This window comes from Diabrotica undecimpunctata, chromosome 1 (genome assembly GCF_040954645.1).
Source record: "Diabrotica undecimpunctata isolate CICGRU chromosome 1, icDiaUnde3, whole genome shotgun sequence".
Classification (NCBI taxonomy): domain Eukaryota; kingdom Metazoa; phylum Arthropoda; class Insecta; order Coleoptera; family Chrysomelidae; genus Diabrotica; species Diabrotica undecimpunctata.
This window is the reverse complement of record NC_092803.1, coordinates 22,006,047-22,022,455: the sequence shown is the minus strand read 5'-3', so window position 1 is coordinate 22,022,455 and position 16,409 is coordinate 22,006,047. Positions and strand designations below refer to the sequence as shown.

The window sequence follows — 16,409 nt, the reverse complement described above, 5'->3', positions numbered from 1 at the left end:
GCCTTACCTCCGGCCATGGTATTTCCCAGAGTTCATTTCAAGGACATGATGATACAAGATGCTCCAGCTGGTACGTTGGGATTGGCTGCTTCTTCTGGATGGATGAACAGAGAATTATTTCCGCAAGTAATGGAACATTTTATAAAATATTCTTCTAGTTCTTGTAACAACCCCAGCCTTCTCATCATGGATAATCACGAGAGCCATTTGGCAATGGAAACTTTGGATCTTGCAAAGTCGAATGGGGTCACAATATTGACACTACCTCCACACTGCTCAAACAAAATGCAGCCCTTAGATGTAGCAGTATTTTCATCGTTCAAGGCGCATTATAACAATGCCATGCAAGGTTGGCTTCTTAATCACCCTGGTATTCCAGTAAATATTTTTAATGTCGGAAGTTTTGTTAAAGTTGCGCATGAAAGATCAATAACACCTACGAACATCAGTTCAGGATTTAAGAAAACTGGCATGTTCCCTTATGATCCAGAAATATTTTCAGATGACGATTTCCTCATGTCGGCTGTAACAGACAGACCAGAAAATAATTCTGAACCAACAGTTATTCAACAGCCTGGGCAAGAAACAGAAAAACAGCAAGGCATCGAGGGAACTGATGAAACGCCAGCAGAAAATAAAACCAATAATAAATCTTCTTTTGTTTCTCCACAAATCTTTCGAGGATTTCCAAAGGCACAAAAAAGAAAGATTCAGAAATCTAGAAGGCAAGGAAAAACAATTATTGCGACTGACACTCCTGAAAAGGACGAACTAGCTAAAAGGGAATTGAATAGAAAAAAAGTAAATCAAACAGCTGTTAAAAAGGTGACAAGAAAAATTACAGATGATGATGATGACGAAGAACAAGAATGGCAGGAATCATCAAGTGAAAGCGATTGGACACCGGAAGATCCAATTCCAGATCTTACTGAGGAATTAACCAGACCTCCAACTAAAAATAACTTCGTTTTGGTACAGTTTACGACCAAGAATTTGATTTACTTTGTTGGGAAAATATTGAACGTTTTGGAAAAAGATGAATTTGAAATTTCCTTTATGAGGAAAAGCGCAAAAGTAACTGGCAAATTCTTCTTTCCTACAAATCCAGATATTTCAGTTGTTCGGTTAGAAGATATTAAAATGCTTTTACCTCAACCGATTCTTTCTGGCTCAACGTCAAGACAAAGTGCCTACATGAGTTTTGAAATAAATTTTAACAATCATGACGTTCGGTAAAATATATCTATTAATAAGTTTATTTAGGTCCTAGTGAGTAAAACTTGTATGACAATACATATTTTACATTAAACATATTTTTGTTTAGAAAATGTTTCATTGTACCCCACCGATAATTTCAGTGTGCCCCATATTTGGGACACACTGAAACAAATGACATGGTAATAAAAAAATAATAAAAGATAGGTAATATTATTAGGTAATTCAAACCAATCGCTGCTATAATGACAAGTAATGTCTAATATTTGCGATATTACAAACAAATTATACAAAAATCTAATTTTTCTAAAAAAAAATGTCATTTGAAAAAAAAAATGATCCACTGTGGAACACTCTCTCCTACTCTCATGATACTTTTTAATAAATAATTCGTACATTATTTTTATATTAACTTTCGCATTCAAGTACCTACTTAAATTCTTTACCAGAGTAATAAGACTCTTGACTGGAAATGTAGTTATGTGGCTACGCATAAGTTCCCTAGTTCCAGCATCAATAGTGTTCCCTTTTATATTTTTTCCCTTTATCTGTAGGTATCACACCTTCTTCTTCTTTGGGTGCCGTGTCCGTATTCGAACGTTGGCCGTCATCATGTTTACAATTTCCTGAAACCTTTCTCTGTCGGCTGCTGCGCGAAATAATTCTTCTACTGTGGAACCACACCATTGTCTAATATTACGCAGCCATGAAAGTTTCTTTCGACCAATCCATCCCTTTACTTCTACTTTTCCTTTTATTATAAGGCGAAGTAGATGGTATTTCGGTCCTCTAATCATATGGCCGAAGTATTCTGTTTTTCTCCTCTTTATGGTGTTTATGAGCAGACGTTCTGAATTGATCATTTGAAGAACATCTTCATTGGAAGTGTGCGAAACCCACGATATCTTTAGGATTCGTCTATAGCACCACAATTCGAATGCTTCTAACTTGTTTAGCATTGTGGTTTTTAACGTCCATGTCTCACAACCATACAATAGGATGGACCACACATAACATTTCAGGACCTTCTTACGAATATTCATCGACAGCTTTCTATTGCATAAAACTGGTTTCCAGGTCATAAAAGCCTTACGTGATATTTCGATTCTGGTTATTATCTCTTCATCAGAGTCACAATTTACCAATTTAACCAGCTGCCAAGGTACTTGAAATGATTTACCCTTTCGATTTGCTCTCCTTTAAGAGAAAACAGACATTGATCTATAATGATCTTTCCAACTGCCATCCACTTTGTCTTTGAAATGTTGATTTTTAGGCCTCTCCGATAACTTGCTTCACTGACTAGATTTAGTAGTGTTTGGAGATCTTGTAAATTTTCTGCAAGAATGGCTGTATTGTCAGCGTATCTAATATTGTTGATTACTTCTCCACCTAGTCTTACTCTCTCTTGTCTGTCATCCAAAGCCTCCTTAAAGATTTCTTCAGAGTACAGATTAACAAGAGTGGGTGACAAAACACATTTGATGGATATTTTTTCAGTCGGACTGTCTTCAATTTGGATAGAGGCTACTTGATTGTAATATAAGTATTTAAGCAGTCATATATCATAGTGGTCAAGTCCTGCTGCCCGTAGGCAATCGAAAAGTGTATCGTGTTGTACTCTGTCGAACGCCTTCTCGAAGTCGATGAAACAAACATAAACATTCTTTCGGAATTCACAACTTTTTTGTAATAGAACGCGCATACAGAATAGTGCCTCTCTAGTTCCTAGACCGTTTCTAAATCCAAATTGCTTATTACCCATCCTACTTTCGCATAGAAGGAATACTCGGTTTTGTATAATTCGTAAGAGTATCTTCAGTGTGTGACTCCATCAAACTGATTAGTCTAAAATCGTTGCATTTGGTGGGCCTGCTTTTCTTTGGTAATGTTATAAACAGTGACTCTAACCAATGATCTGGTATTTTTCCCTCGTTGTAAATTTTGTTGAAGAAAGTGGTTAAGCAGGCAATGCTTTCCTCATCTAAAAGTTTAAGTAGCTCAGCATGGATTTGATCTGGTCCAGATGCTTTATTGTTTTTGGCTTGCTGTATTGCCTTTTTGACTTCCGAATTCAGTATACTGGGGCCTCTGTCTAACTGGTTGTCATAGGCAGTATTTGGAGCATTTTCTCTAGGAGCATCGTCAAAAAGGTCAGTGTTGTATCTCTCCCATTCTTTGCACTGTTGTTCGTGATCACAAATTTTTCCGTCCGCGCTTTTAAGTATGTGAGCATTTTTCTGTTTTCTAATTCCGGCAGTATATTTAAGTTTCTTGTGGAGGTTGAAACTGTCATGCTTTTTTTTGGAGGTCTTCTATTTCTTTACATAAATTCTCAAGCCAGGATTCTTAGGCTTGCTTAGGTATCACACCACATAGTCTTTTAATTATCTTTAGCCTTTCTCTTCCAATGGCGTGAATACTTAAAAAAAGCACCTTCGCAAAGTTTTTTTAGTCTGATCAACATTAACAAAGAGCTTGTAAGTTCTTGTCCTATTTTTACCTCCTTCATTACGTTTTCTTTTCTCTAAAAGTTACCAAAAATAATGTTCCTTTGATCTTCGTTCACTTTTTTAAAACATTTAAGTGTACACCTAAAAAATGTATTTTACAAACTCAAAAATATTATATTTTTATTATCTTACTTGCACTGAGGTCATATTTGCTTTGCTTCTATGGCCTTATTTTTGTAGCTAATATAATGTTTGCTCTTTAACTCTAGAGTTTCTGATAACATTACGCTGATATTCATCTGATTGCCTAATTCTCTTACGCCATTTAGTCGCAGGCTCTCCATCCTTAGTGTTTTCAGCACTGGTGGTTGGTTGATCGTTGTTCATAATAATATTAAAATATGAACGTTTTTCTTACAATATAAATACAACTTTTTGTAAGCAGCAATAACAACAAATAATAGGAACACTATGAATTTTATAGGTTATGGTACACGTCGACATGCAAAATGACAACTGACAATTTAGTGCATAAACAACCTTAGTCCGGACTAAGGTGGTTTCAGAAATATATGAATATTTTATATCGATATAAAATCAACTATGCTTACGGGAATTGGGTATATTCTGCATTAAGTTGTGTGTATCCCACAGAAATACACACATTATAATGGTGTTTCCACACATAAACTCAAAATGGCCAAAATGTGACTTAGGTTGTTTCTGAAATAAGCGATTCTTTTGAATGGGTAATTGGAACAAGGATAACATTCCATGCCTATTAGGTAAGTACTTATGGATATTTGAAAGTACAAAAATCTTATCCTTTTTCCACTCAAAATCGAAAACATGAGTAAAACAAAATAAAACAGGGCATTTATAAATAACTAATTTTTATTTCAGAAACAAACTTGAAACAAATGACATTTATATTCTTTTTAGTCTTCTGGGTCACTGTTCTCTCTATTTGTTGTAGGATTTGTAAGTATATCATATCATCATAGAAGGTCCTGTAGTTTTCTAGTATATAATGTATTATTTTGGAAACATCTTCTAACTTCTTGGAGTTGATAGGAAGTTTGCCATTGTATGCTTTCGAGATGGGAAGGTTTACATTATCTTGTTTCTTCATATTAAAAAGACCATGGGTGAACCCATTAATGAATTCAGACGCCATGATATAGCCTTTCATTGTTTGGGTATATGTTAAATGTCTGTATTTGCTTATGATAAATGACTGTTTTCTTTTCAACATCTTTGACAGTCTTTTTAAAATATTGTGGCCACCAGACTTTGAAATCCAGTATATCGGCATTTGTTTACATGGAAGTTATTGTTGTTCTTTTCCTTGGAAGACGCAATGATTTCGTTGTATTGCCTTGTACGGCTTTGTTGGAGAGAGCATGTAAACTGATATAAGCATTGCGGCAAATTTCAACTCGGCACGTACCTTTCATAGCAAAATACTGAAAAGAAGAAGAAAACTGTCTAGCTTTTGCTGATGCAGGATGATGTCTAGCAGGATGATCTTTCTATTAATCCGATTAGGTATGTATCTTTTTCATTTTTTGGTGTTCCACTATAAACGATTTCGATGATTTAACGTTTTTCTTCAAATGTGAAATCCGCCATACATTTCTTACAAGTGCAATCTGGTCCGGTTACTTTAGCATGAACTAGTTTATCTTTATGTGTAACAAACTCTCTTCCTTTTTGTCTTGTCAATTTTTTCCTTTCTTTTATGTGAAATTTTTTATCGCGCTTTCGATTTTTTTCCTATGCCGCAGGTTCTCCCTCCGAATAGTCCGAATCAGACATTTCTATAAAGAAAGATTAAATTTTAATATTTTTATTCAACAATAACTAAATGCTAACTTACCTATTAGACACTGAACTATTAAATTCCAAATAACTTCAATTTTTACGGCAGGTCAATTTTAAATGGTATTCACTTTAAAACTTTTAAAATACTTTTCAACTATAGCTAAACAATACTGTTTACTTGACGAAAGTGCACAGCAAACTGAAAATCAGCTGTTCCAGACTCCAAAGGTTTACTTCACACGTTTTTTACATTGCGTGGATTAACGATAACACTCCAGTAATATTTTCCTTTTTCAGCTCAACAACAATGTTTTTACATAAAGGTGACCAGCGATTTTATCGTTTTTGTGCTCAGCCTATAGAAGATACAAATATTCATAAAATGGCTATCTCACTTTAATTCTCCATATTTTTGGAATGTTATCCTTTTTCCAATCACCCATTCATTTATTTTGACGTTTCGATTTCCACTTCGAAAATCGCCCCGAAAATACAAAAAAACTTCATCTGCCTCATTCGTATTGACAATTCAGACATCTTCTTCTTCTTCTTCTTCAGCCTTCATTCATCCATTGTTGGACATAGGCCTCCTCCAATTGTTTCCACGCTTCCCTATCTTTTGCAATTCTCATCCACTGCTTTCCAGCTACAGCTGTTATATCGTCTATCCATCTCTTTTTGGGTCTTCCCACGCTTCTTTTTGTTTCTCGGGGTCTCCAGAATGTCACTTTATGAGACCATCTGTTGGTGTCTTGTCTTGCTACATGTGCTACCCATTGCCATCTCAATGTCGCTATTTTTTCCATGATGTCGGTTACTTTAGTTCTTCGACGTATTTCGGTGTTAGGAATTTTGTCTCTGAGGCTTATATTTAACATGACCCTCTCCATGGCCCGTTGAGTTACTCTTAATTGTTCTGCCATTTTTCTTGTTATTGCCATAGTTTCCAATCCATAAGTTGCAACTGGTAGTATACAAGTGTCATAGGTTTTTCGTTTTAAGTGTATTGGGATTTTTCTGTCTTTTAAAATGAAGCTCAACTTCCCAAAAGCAGCCCATGATAATTGTGTCCTTCTTTTAATTTCTAGGGTTTGATTTTCCTTTTCGTTTTTAATTGCATGTCCTAGATATATATATTGTTCTACCTTTTCTACATTGATGTTATCTATCGTGATGTTTTCTAGGCTGTTGCTTAATATCTTTGTTTTGTCGAGATTCATTTTTAATCCTATTTGATTCGATTTGTGATTTAAATCTTGTAGCACTGATTTTAGTTCATGGATATCTGTGCTTATTAGTACAATGTCGTCTGCGAAACGCAAATGGTTAAGATATACTCCATCTATTTTTAATCCCTTTTCGACCCAATTTAGTTTTTTGAAGACATTTTCTAATGCCAAAGTAAATAACTTGGGTGAGATGGTGTCACCCTGTCTCACGCCTTTGCCAAGGTCTATTTTCATAGTTTCCAGATCATCATCTATTTTTACGTGAAAAGTAGCATCATCGTATATATTCTTAAGGAGGGCAGCATATCTTGAATCTACTCTGGCGTCGTCCAGTGCTGTTAAGAAAGCCCATTTCTCGATACTGTCGAATGCTTTGTGATAGTCGACAAATGCCAGATGTAGTGGTATGTTGTACTCTATTGTTTTTTCAATAACTGTCCGGATTGTTTGCAAGTGATCGATAGTGCTAAAACCCTTACGAAAGCCTGCTTGCTCCACCGGTTGGTATGCATCTAGCTTAGCTGTCAATCTATTTGTTATTATTCGGGTTAGTAGTTTGTAAAGGTGTGACAACAAGCTTATTGGTCGGTAGTTTTCTATATTTGCGGCGTCTCCTTTTTTATGGAGTAGAATGACTTCCGCATTTTACATGCTTTTGGTATTTGTCCTTCCAATAGGCATTTATTCAGTAATGCTCTCATTGCCTCTTCTAATGCAGTGCCTCCCATTTTTAGCATCTCTGAAGTAATTTTATCTTCTCCTGGTGTTTTCCCATTTTTCATTTGTTTTAGGGCGGCTCTAATTTCTGATGTTATTATTTCAGGGAGATCCTCTGAGCCCACATTTAAGATATGTTTTGTTGGTATCCCGGGGTTCGGAATAGTAGAAGTATACAGTTTCTCGTAAAATTTTCGGATTTCTCTAACGATCTCTTTCTTATGCGAGCACAATGTTCCACGGTCGTCTTTTATCTTTATGATTTTATTCCTGCCAGCGGATTTACATGTTTTTAGTACTTTCATGTTCTTATTGTTCTCTATGGTTTCAAGAATCTGGTTTGTTCTATAAGCTCTGAGGTCTTTTCGAATTCAGATATATATTATACATTTTAAAGTAGATTACTTTAAAATGATATTGTCAATATGGTTGAAGTGTGTTCCGGAGACGACTTTATTGAAGAATAATTCTTTCGATTAGATTAACTGTAACTTGAGAATAATTTATTTAATTTGTTTTTCGAGAACGATTTACGAAGTGGAAACCAAAACGACCTTTCTGCTTAAATTGTGGTCAATTCCCGTTAAAGCTAATAAAATAATAAGATGGTATCAGTCTATCTCTGGTAAAAATCTTTTACAGGTTTTAGAAGATTTTAAAAGGTATATAATATATATTTTGTTTTTTTTAACAATCATAAAAAGTGAAAAAATCATTTTTTGCCGATAAAATGTTTTTATCTATTTTAAATAAAAATGGTTCAAATAAAAGTTGTAGATTTTAAAAGTTCTTTAATTTGCAAGTTTTTGAATTAAAATAAATATACAATTAACCGAGATAATCGTAAAAAACCCTTGTATTTGCAATAATTTATAATTGTTAATACTTTTGTTTTTTGAATAATGACAAGTAATATCACTACTTGAAATTATCACAATTGATAAGTTATTGAAGTGTGATAAATATCAGCTAGATCAACCAAATAATTTGTAAGTTATTCAATTTGTTTTTCCTGGAGAGAGATTATTTAACAGGTTTCCTGCCAACTTGTTACAGCAATGTCTTCCCAGAACCCAATAGTTATTATCGCAATAGATGTATAAAATAAGTCACCTTCGATTTAGTTTTGACATGTTTGGAAGAAATCTGTCAAACTGAGCTTTAGATAACTGTCCAGTTAACTGGACAATATTTTCCGATATCAACGTATTGTTTTTCGGAGGGTTGAATACCAAGCTAACGTTTGGTCCAACCTCTCTATGCCGGACATATGTCTGTTGTAATCATCCACACACAATGGTTTTATTTTTTTGGTGCCTCTTTGACCTTGAATTTACTTCATTTCATGTTTATGTTTTGTGCTTATCATCCTAACGTTTCTTTTATCCTTCCAATTTGTAATTAAAATTGACATTTTCTTTTCCAGACCACCTCTCTTTTTTTTAGCTTTTTTTACCTCTGTAGGATTTTCTTTTCTGTTCTCCCTAATTGTTTTCACACAATTTGTTTTTTCTTGAATAACCGTTCAACCAAACTCACGCTGGTATAGTGGTTATCCATATCTACCATGTAACCTTTTTCTAAATAGTCGGAAAGTAGTGTCATAATTACAGAATGAGTATTGTACCCTTGCCTGCGTATACAAGAACATTGATAATAAATCCATCACTAGTGGTTAGCACATATAATTTTATACCATACTTATGGCTTTTGTTGGATAAATACTGCTTAAAAGATAAGCGCCCCTGTCAGCTTTTCATAGACTCATCTATTCATAATTTTGATCCGGGATAGTGGACGAACTTTAAAAATTTTATCAGTATGATCAAGAGAATCGTAATTAGAAAATCGTAATATTTTACAATCATCTGTAATCTGTTTCTGGACATCGTATGCCAAAAATCGGATTATAGTATAGCGGATATTTACTCCACTGTTTCGAGAGTTGTGGAAAAACTACTGTGCCACTGAGACAGCAAAGTCCAATAAACTTTTTCATTTCCTCGACAGATATGTTTTTCCATTGTTTTTCTCTTAGCGACCTACTATGACGACGACACCGAATTACTTCATTACGTCTTCTATTTTTTTCATTGGTAATTAGGTGAAAAATGTTGTCGTCAAAAAATTGATCGAAGAAGTCAACAGGCTGCGCTTCAGGTGTTAAATTGACATTAATTCGAGGATTTACAGTAAAAGGCATATCAACAGGGTCTTCTTCCGTATCCGTCCAATCAACATTGTTTTCATTATTGGGTGGAGGCGAAAATGTTGGAGAATTATCTGCTACTGTATCTTCATTTTGGGTATCAGAGTCAGAAAGGTAGAGGTTCGTTTTCTGCTGCATTGTTCGAGTTCAAATTGCTTCTACTGGATGCATTTGAAGGGCAGTAGTTTTTGTCAGCTACGTCATCATCACTAGAAAAATCCCATTCACTTTTAATAGAGTTATCCCAATACTTTACTAATTTTGGCGTCAACGGTTTCTTTCTATCATCCCCAATTTCACGATTTCTTTTTCTAGCAGAGCGCTTGGCCTGAAAACTAATAATATTTTTGATAAAAATCAGACTACATGAATTTGAAGAAAAATAGAACAATTTGGCAACATCGAATAATATACTGATAGAATCTATTTAGCGGGACAATAATACTGCAAAGAAAGAAACACACAAAAAGATATTTCCAATGTACTCCATTTCACACGAACTCACACCCAAAAGAAACGTTAAAACCAAATTCATAAATATTTCCACCTGAAACAATATATATTTACAAATTACTCTTATAAATAAAATTCTCTCATGCTCTGATAAAGTCACGAAACCACCTCTAATCTACATAATCTCTAAAACCAAGTCAAAACCTAATAAACTGAATAAAAGTACTTACCCTGATACCCTGGCATGTTCAAATCGTCTCCGTTAGCACTCATCACAAAAAAATAGATCACTATTCGCAAACGACAAAATGCATGCTGATTATCATTGATTTATTGATTTATAATGTAAATGCTGCACAATACAGTATGCAAGCAATTTTCAAGTGCTTGAAAAACTTGACGGTGCATATTGAAAACTCAAGGCTGAAAATATCGGTTACCTAAAATATTTCTAGCTCAAATCTTAAGCCAGAGCCCGTTTCAAAATCTGTAATATAGTGCTAGACTCCACCGTTTAAAGGAACACGTATATTTAACATTAAATTGGCGTCCAGTTAACTTGACGTGAGCCCTCATTACAAACCTTTGCGTCCAGTATACTGGACGTTGGCAGAAAACCTGTTAAACAAATGTACTTGCTTACACGGTGTCTCTAAGGATATTTAACAGAACACAATCAATTCTTTCAGACTTAAATTTTAAGATTTAACATTTAACATTTTATCAAATTTTTATTAAAAAAAGCCATTTAAAAAAGCGATTACTTATTAGCTTATAAACATTTATAATAACTTTGATCTTTATTATGCCACACACTTATAAATACTGAAAATATATTGAAATTGCTTACTGAAAATATATTGAAAAAACACAATGTTTAATAAGAGAACCTTCTTTTATGTTCTTTCTTTTCTTAAAATCATATTTCCATTGTTTATTAACATTAATACTCTAAATGTAAATACTGACATGCCACTAACTCCTAATAAACATACGAACAAGCCGAATTTTGCTGGGAATATCAATTTTGCTACCCCAAAAAAGATGCAAAAAAGTTTGCCACTTTTACCCGCCAGCTTTCCCCTAAAACCCCCACCGGATGTGTGAACCATTTTCCATCCACTCCTGAATGTAGGTCTCTCCCAATTGCTTCCATCTTTCTCTATCTTGCGCCAATCTAATCCACTGTTTGCCTGCCACTGTTCTTATGTCATCTACCCATCTTTTTTGAGGTCTTCCCATGCTTCTTGTTGTCGTCCTTGGTCCATGCACCTGTTGTCATTATATCGGGCTACGTGACCTGCCCAATCTTCGTTCTACGTTTTATCTCGGTGTTTCTAATCTTGTCTCTTAGTGATATTCCAAGCATGATTCGTTCCATTGCTCTTTGCGTTGTTTCTAATTTTTTAGCAGATTTTTTGGTAAGGGCTACTGTCTCCAAGCCGTAAGTACAAACTGGTAGTATGCATGTGTTATACCCCTTTTTCTTTAAGTTTACAGGAATGGAGGTGTTTTTCAAGATATATGCTAATTTGCCGAAAGCGCCCCATGCCAGTTTTGTTCTTCTTTTGATTTCAGCATTTTGATTTGGTTTTCCTAGTTTGATAACATGACGACCTAGATATACATAATGTTCAACATTTTCTATGGTATGATTTTGTATTGTTATATTTGTCTAGTCTCGGCCCAGTATTTTTGTTTTGCTGTAGTTCATTTTTAAGCCTACCGCTCCTGAAACTGCATTTAATTGTTGTAACATATCATTTAGTTCTTGGATATTATCGGCTATTAAAACTATGTCATCTGCGAATCGCAAGTGGTTTAAGTATGATCCGTCGACGTTGATACCCTTATTGTTTCATTCTAGTTTCTTAAAAATGTCTTCTAGAGCAAGGGTAAATAGATTGGGAGAGATGGTGTCTCCTTGTCTTCCTCCCCGTTGTAGTCTAATGGGATTAGTTTTTGTGCTTTCGTCCAGCTTTATCTGCATGGTGGCATTTTCATATATGTTTTTAATTATGTTAGTGTATCTTGAATCTATACGTGCATTTTCTAGAGATTCAAGCACTGCCCATAATTCGATGGAATCGAATGCTTTATGGAAATCGACGAAAGCCATTTGAATTGGAACATTATACTCGGTGCATTTTTCTATCAGTGTTCTTACGGTGTGCAAGTGGTCTATGGTACTAAACTGTTTTCTGAATCCAGTCTGCTCTATAGGTTGATAGAAATCGAGCTTATGTGTTAGGCGGTTGGTTATGATTTTAGTTAGTAATTTATACAGATGTGAGAGCAAGGATATTGGTCGGTAATTCTCGATGTTTGCTTACAATGTTAATCAAAATTATTTATAAACCAATGATACAAATTCAGATTAAAAAGAGACATACGTAATTTTTGGCTCGGATTGCTTTGATGAAAATAATTGTGGATCGATCGTTAAAAAATATTCTTATATAATAAATTATGCTTTTTCTCTAGTTTCATTATTTTGTAAGGAAACAATATTATATCCAGCATATCTAGCCGATTTAGAGACCATTTTACATTTGAATCTAAAGTTACTAATTTATTAATGGATTGTGATCAGAATTAATATTTGTCCCACGGTTAGCGAATACTCTTTTAATGTTGTTTTTGTTTAAAAAAGCGTTTTTATTTTAATTTTGCTCTTATTGTTTATACAAAAATGTGGAAAGTCGAATAAAGGTATAACTAGGACAGAAAATATAGTATTAAAGAGTACTATTATGTTAGTTATAAAGGTATCCATGGTAATATTTCTTATCAATGAGATCATCAAATATTTCACATTTCAAACATCTTTCGTTTCTATGTCAACAGATAGTCACTTCTTCTAACAAACAACTAATGAGGGAATGTAAATAGTGTGCTGATAATATACTACACTTCCAAATGAAGATGCATTTAGTGTCTTATAGTTCGTGGTCCAGTTTTCGTGTGATAAGAAGTGTGGTGAATTCGGTACGTTGATGATGATTGTGTTTGCGATAGCAATTCGGTAGATAAGTGGGTGTTAATGGCACAAGAAAGTAGTACAGAGATATTTGTTAAACAGTGAGTATATTTAAAGTAATGTACAGGATGTTTCAAGAAGCTCATCGTTGTGTGGTTACTATAAAAGAATTGTCTAGTCGGAAGGAATTCGGAAGAGTATTATATAAATAGAAGAATTTTCCTTAGTTTGCTTCTCCACCATAGACTGACGGATTTCGATTCGAAGTTCAACCACGATTTGCGAAATGCATTGCAAAATCGAACGATTGGCCATAGACAAATAACACACACATCAAAGAACTTTTTAACACAATATGTGGTAAAACAGATGTGATTAAGGAATGGACAAACTTTTTCAATCATTCGTTGGAATATTGTCTTAAAGACACGATACTGATGAATGGTCTGCGATATGCTGACGATTTAATTCTAATAAAATAAATATAGACGGTTCCGTTTCGATTCAATTTGAGTCTCCCACTATACTCCTGCACTTGTTTCAAGGTTAACATTACATTAGGGAAGACTTTGTGAGAAAACTAAATTGAATCGACGCGTACCATCCAGGTGACAATTATTCGTAAAATAATGCATTAATACAGGCTAATAGCGACCTCAGACGAGATAAAATGAAGTCAGTGTCGATAGCGATTAAAGTAAGCTGTAAACCAAAGCTAATAAAACTTATAGCTCGATGTTAAAAATATTTCAGGAGCTTGGTTCTAAAAGGGCCAAAGTCATCAAATGCTGTTTTTGGGAAACTGCTTTGGAAGATTCTTGTACAGAATGATCTCCAATTATTACTAATAGTTTTTATAGTACAACACTGTTTTTGTCTTGTTATTCTTACATCGATTAAGGAATATTTGGAATCAGTAAAACATTTGTTCAAATGAATAAATGATCCACATTTGTTTTTTGTTATTGCAAATATGACATTGGCCCTTTTAGAATATAAAAAAAAATAAACGAAAATGTGACTTTGGCCCAATTAAGGAATAATAAAATTACAATAATTTGAAGGGATTAATTTTTAATTTATAAAAACATGGTCATAATTACTAGGATTACAATGTTAATATTATATCTTATCATTATATTGATCGTTTTCCTCATCTACAATAAAGTTATTTGTTGCAATTGGTGATGTAGTCAAAGTATTGAGAAACTGAAGGTAATACAGACGATTACTCTCCTCAACGTAAGGTAACATGTCTTTCAGATGTGATTTATTCGCTGGTATGCCCAATGGTTTATCAGAAATTAGTATCACAGGAGTAGTTCCAAATTTTCTAGTTCTTGTTCTTAATAAGCTCAATGTTTCATAAGGCTCATCGTCGGTAAAGGAGTTTTTCTATTTCGTCACGCCAATTTTTTCTTGAATAGTAAATAAGCCTTATTTTAGACCACACTACTGGTTGTCCTTGACTATTGGTTTTTGCATGCTGAAATTTGCCAGATAATAATGACTTAAAACAAAGAAATTCTTCTTGCTTCATGTCCCGAACGAAAAATTGGTGGTTTTCTGGGTATTAGACGAATAAGGTTAGCCCAGTCTCTAGGAATATCTATCCTTCATCATCATCATCATCATCAATCAGCCCTGAGTTGTCCATTGTTGAACATAGGCCTCCTCTAGACTTTTCAATCTGCTTCTGTTCTGCGCCTCTGCTATCCAATTGGTCACGATTCTTTTGAGGCCGTCGGTCCATCGCGTTGGGGGTCTTCCTTGGCTTCGCTTGTCAGCCCGTGTTCTCCACTCAAGCAATTTTTTTTTGTCCAACTGTCGTCTTTCATTCTTGCAACATGTTCTGCCCATCTCCATTTTTGCCTTGTAATATGTTCGATAATGTCTTCCACTCCGGTTCGTCTACGAACTTCCTCGTTTCTTATTCTATTTCTTAAGCTTATTCCAAGCATTGATCTCTCCATCTTTCGTTGTGTCCTTCTCAATTTTTCGCCTGATGTTTTTGTGAGAGTTAAGGTTTCTGCTCCGTATGTGAGGACTGGTAGAACGCACTGGTTAAAAGCTTTTCTTTTTAAATGGATCGGTATATTTGTTTTAAATACGTCTCTCATTTTTCCGAATGCAGCCCAACCCAGACTTATTCTTCTGAGTAGCTCGCATGTTTGGTTATCTCGCGTTAACCTTATTTCGTGACGCAAATACACATATTTTTCCACAAGTTCTATGGGCGACTTTTCGATTTCCATTAGCTCATTGGGGACGAGATTGGTCATCATTTTTGTTTTTCCATAGTTTATTTTTAAACCGACTTTCTGGGTTACTTGCTGTAGTTGTTGTAGCATAACTCTGGCTTCTCTTAAGTTGTCTGTTATGAGAACAATATCATCGGCATATCTGAGATGATTGAATATATTTCCATCGATGCTAATACCCTTTGATTCCCACTCTAGCCGTTTAAATGCGTACTCCATAACTGTTATAAATAGTTTTGGCGACAAGGTATCTCCCTGCCGCACCCCTCTGCCAATTTTTATCTTCTCAGTCATGCAATGGAGGTTCACGGTTGTTGTCGCATTTTCGTAAATATTTCGAATAATATTTGCATACCTGTGATCTATTCTGCATTCTGATAGTGCTTTTAAGATAGCAACTGTTTCGACTGTGTCAAAGGCTTTGTGGAAGTCGACAAAGATAAGAGCAAGGGGTCTGTTATATTCGATAGACTTTTCAACTAGAGTTTTAAGGCATTGCAAATGGTCGTTTGTTCCGTGTCCCGCTCGAAATCCTGCCTATTCTTCTGATTGATAGAAATCGAGTTTTGCTTCTAATCTGTTTGTCAGTATTCGAGTAAAGAGCTTGTATAGGTGGTTAAGCAAACTAATTGGCCTATAGTTTTCGAGATCTGATTTATCCCCTTTTTTGTGGAGGAGGATTGTAACCGAATTCTTCCATTTATTTGGAATGTTTTAACTATGAAGACATAGATTAAAAAGTGTTTGGATTCGGGACATCAAAAGTGGACCTCCTAGTTTAATTGTCTGAATGACTACACCATCTTCCCCCGGAGCTCTATTATTTTTCATATTTTTGAGGGCATGTTGAATTTCCTCTCGTGATATATCTGGTATATCCTTCGATCCTACATTATGTACCTTTTGTATTGGTTGTTCGATGGGCTCTGGAATAACTTGACTTTTATATAATGTTTCATAGAAACTTTCCACTATATGTAATATGCTTGGTCTATCTGAGATAATAATTCCATTTTTGTCTTTAAGTTGGAAGATTTCTTTTTTGCCAGTTTCCATTTTTCTCCTCAA

At 34.7% G+C, this 16,409-nt stretch overlaps 1 protein-coding gene across 2 annotated transcripts in view; it reads left to right on the top strand.

Moving 5' to 3' along the window:
* hh (hedgehog signaling protein) overlaps nucleotides 1-16,409 on the top strand; it is a 262,519-nt gene that overhangs the window by 5,983 nt on the left and 240,127 nt on the right. Inside the window, exon 1 of one of the 2 annotated variants that reach the window (XM_072538889.1) lies at nucleotides 13,081-13,181. The exons of the other annotated variant lie outside the window; for it this stretch is intronic. The gene's annotated coding sequence lies outside the window, so the exon portion shown is untranslated. Of the gene's footprint in view, nucleotides 1-13,080; nucleotides 13,182-16,409 lie in introns of those variants that run through there. 2 annotated transcript variants of the gene reach the window in all.